At 37.7% G+C, this 6,000-nt stretch overlaps 1 pseudogene; it reads right to left on the bottom strand.

Moving 5' to 3' along the window:
- LOC125677727 (NADH-ubiquinone oxidoreductase 75 kDa subunit, mitochondrial-like) overlaps positions 1-6,000 on the bottom strand; it is a 50,199-nt pseudogene that overhangs the window by 2,016 nt on the left and 42,183 nt on the right.

The following is a 6,000-nucleotide window of genomic DNA, read 5'->3' as shown; positions in this document are numbered from 1 at the left end:
TGAATCAGCAGTATAAAACAAGATGCGTTCTTCAACCACCGAACCATCCCATAGGGATCCGGGTTAGAATAAGTCCTCAGTACCCCCTTGATTGTCGTAAGAGGCGACTAAAAGGGGCAGTCCTTCGGATGAGACCGCAAAAACCGATGTCATGTGTCGCAGCAGGTGTGGCACGATAAAGATCCCTCCCTGCTCAATGGCCATAAGCGCTGAGCATAGACCAAAATTTTGCAGCACTTCACAGGCAATGGTGACGTCTCCATATGAGTGAAATATTCTCGAGAGAGACGTAAAATAATATCCAATCAACGAATTAACCACCGAACATGTCCATACTGACTTAACTTTACATAATATATGTATATTAATCATATTTGACAATTTTGGACCTCCTCTAGAGTCTGGTCTGGGTTAGAATATGTCCTCAGTACCCCTTACTTGTCGTAAGAGGCAACTAATTTGGGCGGTCTTTAAGATGAGACCATAAACCAAGGCCCCATGTCACAGCAGGTGTGGCACGATAAAGATCCCTCCCTGCTCAATGACCATAAGCACTGAGCATAGGCCTAAATTTTGCAGCACTTCACAGGCAATGGTGATGTCTCCATATGAGTAAAAGATTTTCCAGCGAGACATTAAACACTATACAATCAATCAATCAATCAGAACTATGGCATAGCGAAATTCATAATTTTGGTGCATCTGAACATGCATTTAATTTATATACAGCATCAGCAAAATTAATTTAAAAGAAGAAATCTTTGAAATTAAAAACACAATAATCACTATGATAATTTTGGCTCTACCCTGGACCCAAATTTCCTACCCCTGGGATCTTGAAATTCACAATGTTGGAAAAAGGCTACCCGTTCCTTCTAAATATCCAGTTAGTATCGACAGCACTAACAAACATGTAATTTAGACTTTTTACACATAAACACTATATACATGTACCAAGTTCGGTCCTGCCCTGGAGTCGTGTGAACGTGTAAAATGTTGACAACACCAACAATGACAGAATGGACAAGTTTTGATCTGAAAATCTCACCTGAGCCTTCAGTTCAGGTGAGCTAAAAATAGAACTTGACAGGTGAACTAAGGAATAGCCAATATATTAATATGTATAAGCTTCTACTGTTAAGCTCACCTTAGCTAGTTTGTTTGTATAAGCTACTATTTATTACAGAGTTAGGACAGCTCACCTTAGCTAGTTTGTTTGCCTGTTTAAAATGATTAGCCTCCTCTGCCTCTCCGTATCGAGCGAGATTCTGCCCCACATCTTCCAGACGGCTGCTGACCTCATTCAGAGTGTCGTACGGCAGGGGATGGTCCAGGACCTACAGGGATACAGACGTTTATCATTAAAGGTCTCTGGGCTTGAAGGATCAGCTGAGTACTGGTATTACAGAAATATTACATGCACTGAGTTCTGGGGGGAGGGGGTGTAAAGGTCGTAAAACATATAGAGAGACTCCATACCTCAGACAGAGCTCGGATGGTTTTCCAGTCTTCCCTCACCATGCCCCGGGGCGACATAGCGAGTCTGGTCTGCTGGGCACGGCCCTCTGTGTTGACGTATGTCGCATCTTTTTCTGTGTAAGGTGCTCCGGGGAAAACAACGTCAGCCATGGCGGCTCCTTTGTCTCCATGGTGACCTGATGTAAACTTACAGTTAATATTTCCATCTATACTACGTACTTGCGTAAATTTTGACAGAAACATGATCACACAATGCTTAGGATAGTGGTCAGTTTACAGACAGAACCATTAGCCAGTGGTCAATTTACAAAAATGACTCTTATTCCAATGGTCATTTTAAAAATAGGAACATTATCCAGTGGTTATTTTATATAAATGGCTTTTATTCCAGTGGTCAGTTTACAGATATAGGACCTTTATTCACACTGTCAAATTACCGAAGAGACCTTCACCCAGTTGACCAGTGGTCAGTTACAATGTGAAGAGTGGTCCGTTCTCAACCATAGACAAACCTACCTTGGTAGATGATGAAACAGTCCTTGGGGAGGTATTCCCGGGTAAGGACGCCCTCGTCAGCCCCCAAGAGGAAGATAACTTGGGGAGGGTTCTTCCTGATGTAGTCCACGCCTGCCTTATAACCCAGATCTAGAGCAGCCACCTGACTGGCTACCTAAAATTAGTAACAAGTAAAAGACCTTAAAAATGAACCACAAAAAGTAGAGGCCTGTAGGTAACAATGCTTGCCAGAGTAACAATGATCCTACAGAAATAAAGCCTGATCAGCTTGATGCACCATGAATGTAATTCTACTGAAGTGAAATATATGGAGTCCCCAATAAATAATAAATAAAGTGCATGACACACCCATCAAATGATTTCTTATTATAAACAAATGAAAGTACATGACACAAAATCACGTCAACCTTTAAATGTGCAGAGATTGTTTGAATATATTTGCCTTAAGGTCTGAAGTAAAACTAAGATTGTTCCTTGTAATGTGTTTATTCCACATTGCATTTGACTTGTCAATATATCTCTTGAGTTGTTCAAATAACTACAGAAACATTTCAAAACCAATTTTCATTTCATTACATATACATGTATTTGGACAATTTCTTCTTCATGGTATGAATGACTTATTGTGGGTTGTACATAGAAATACTCACAACTAAAAGAGTGACAAATTCTCCCCACAGCCTTCTTACATTATACTAATAACTAAAAGAGTGACAAATTGTCCCCACAGCCTTCTTACATTATACTCATAACTAAAAGAGTGACAAATTGTCCCCACAGCCTTTTTACATTATACTCATAACTAAAAGAGTGACAAATTCTCCCCACAGCCTTCTTACATTATGCTCGTTCATTGATTTTTTAAATATACAGATGCAATTTTAAGTTCTTATCAAAATGATCTCTGCATGTTCCGCTGAAACATCATGGCTTAAATATTACTCCCAAGAGACAAATGGAGTCTTAACTGGATAGTCTAATCAAAACTATCTTTGAATGTTTGTAACACAAGCTTAGATCATTATTCCCATCAGACAATTTCTCTATCTGTTTATTATATGTGCATTTTTTAATTCTCTGCAAATTCTGCAGTAATATGTATATCATTAATATTGGAAACAAAATAATATATCTCTATAAGTGACAGATTATCTAACTGATAATTCTTCATGTAGACACAGATTGTAACTAGACTGTACACCTCTATAAGTGACAGATAATAACTAGACTGTACATCTCTATAAGTGACAGATTATCTAACTTAGAATTCTTCACTTATCCTGTGGAGGATGTTGAGGACTCGCCACGAATCTCCACACCCGGACTGTGTCCTAGCTGTCTGAGCGATCATGGACACCGCCGCATGAAGAGCTGCGGAGTCCGTCCTCTGTAGAGTGAAGCTTACCACCACCACCATTGGGCGCCGCGCTTTGTTCAGAGTTTATAAAGAGAATCAGTCTTCATTCCACAAGATGGCTGGCTGGTGCGGTAGAATTGGTAATGAACATAATTTTGGACATAATGCAGCCTCATCAAATTTCGGGGACATTTAAAAATCATCCCAAAGGTTTGATAGGAAGCAACTCTACGTTCTTCTTAAATTAGTGAGTATAGTCAATTGTATTTTGTCAATTGTTTAATGTACCATTACATGTATCTTAATACAGAGAGAATGAAAACATCAGTAATCTTCACTAAATTCTTACTTTTAGCAATCTTCACTCAGTCCTTACCTTCAGCAATCTTCATTCAGTCCTTACCTTCAGCAATTTTCACTACATCCTTACCTTCAGTAATCTTCACTACAGCCTTACCTTCAGTAATCTTTACTACATCCTTACCTTCAGTAATCTTCACTACATCCTTACCTTCAGTAATCTTCAAATAGTCCTTACCTTCAGCAATCTTCACTAGATCCTTACCTTACAGAAGAGGTGAGATCCATCAGCTATTTTCTTCAGAACATCAGTGGAGTCTCCTAGGTACTGCAAATGACAAAGCACCAAATTAATGACAATTTCACCCTAACTGCATCTTATATATTGAAATTTAAAATCTACAAAGGTTGACGCCACCTTTAATCAATGTAGCATTTATGTACGTTTGTGAAAATTCAGTATGATGAAATGTGGCTTACATTGTTAACACAGTTGTAATTTAATCGATATATATGCACTAAACTCCCCCCCCCCCCCACACACATAATTGTTTATTATGAGGACTTTATTTCAATGTTGGAGAGCTACTATTCTTTACGGTTATTAACATTACCTTGCTCATGGAGAATTTAAATTTGCAGAAATCTCTATATATGCACCACAAAAAATAAAAACCCGTAGAAATTACCCCCAACCCACCAAACTTTAAATTACCCCCCAACCCAAACTTTAATAACGTTGGATTTACAAAATACATCATGGGCGTTTGGCAACAGTTTTGGGTTTCCGGGGTAATATATGTTATCTGTTCCCGGGGTAATATGTGTATCTGTTCCCGGGGTAATATATGTTATCTGCTCCCGGGGTAATATATGTTATCTGCCAGAGGATGATAAACACTGTAATGAAACGCACAGCTTATCTGAATGAGTACTCTACAACTGTAATGAAACACACAGCTTATCTGAAAGAGTACTCTACAACTGTAATGAAACATACAGCTTATCTGAATGAGTACTCCACAACTGTAATGAAACACACAGCTTATCTGAATGAGTACTCCACAACTGTAATGAAACATACAGGTTACCTGAATGAGTACTCTACAACTGACCCCATACATATCAATATACTCACATCATATTCGTAAGTCAAGTCTACCTTTGACCCAAAGAGGGCAACTTGAAGGTCATTGTAAATCCAACTACAAAATAAAGAAGATTCTCCTACACATAGTTCTCGAGTCAACAGTTAAAACAACTCAATTTTTGAGAAATGACATTTCACATGTTCTGATTTCTTTCCTACATACTGTATAATCATATAAATTCAAGGGGTTCAATTTTCCTGGATTGTTGAGATTTTACAGTTTTGTTGGGATGTAGTTTTGTATATATGCTTTCTGTTCATTACAACTTTGTGTAAATTGTGTATTTCGCTGTGGATAGGGGCCCATGAAATCCACGAGAACCGAGCCCTCATGAAATCTAATAATTCCACAATATTTTTGTATAATTCGAAAAATAAACATCACACAACATCAACTCTGTGATTTGTTTTACTTCTGTGTCAAGCTGAAGAAAACTTGTGCGAAAAGGTGAAGATAACAAACAGTGATCAATCTCATAACTCCTATAAAGGATACAAAATTAAGAGTTGGGCAAACAGGGAACCCTGGTCGCACCAGAGGTGGAATCAGGTGCCTAAGAGGAGTAAGCACCCCCTGTCGACTGGTCATATCCTTGTGTGTGGAATGTAACAATTTCATCATGATTTAGAAGCATAGATTTGTGACTCGGGTGACCTAATACCGTAAATCTGGATATTTTTGCGTCGATTTTTGCGAATTTGAGTAAAAATCCTATATATATATATATTTGTGTTTCTTATTTTTGCGAATTTATTCTGGAGCTAAAATTAAAGTGGCAAATAAATTCTATTTTACGAATTTATGTCATTAATTCAGTTCTGTCAAACCAGCAGACATTTGTTTATATACTGATAAAGACCCTCGCTAGGCGTGGGTGCATTGAAAACTAAATTTCAAAATTTAAGTATGTTTTTTCTATCTTTTAAAGTAATGCCGAGCTTGACAATATACCAAACTATCTACGTTATAGGATAGTCGATAAAACGTGAACGTGTATATTTGCTAAAATCAATTTATTCTATTTCAAAAGTTTAATACAACTGACCATCGAATTGGTGGATCTATTATTTTTTACGTAGAGTTATTTTTGAGAAAAATATTTTTGCGAATCCAACTGACTCGCAAAAATGCTAAAAATTAATCAACAGAAAAAATAACCAGATTTACAGTAGAGCTTTCACAGTCACGTAAGTAAAC

Source organism: Ostrea edulis, chromosome 3 (assembly GCF_947568905.1).
Source record: "Ostrea edulis chromosome 3, xbOstEdul1.1, whole genome shotgun sequence".
Lineage (NCBI taxonomy): Eukaryota > Metazoa > Mollusca > Bivalvia > Ostreida > Ostreidae > Ostrea > Ostrea edulis.
This window is presented reverse-complemented; position numbering and strand designations above follow the sequence as displayed.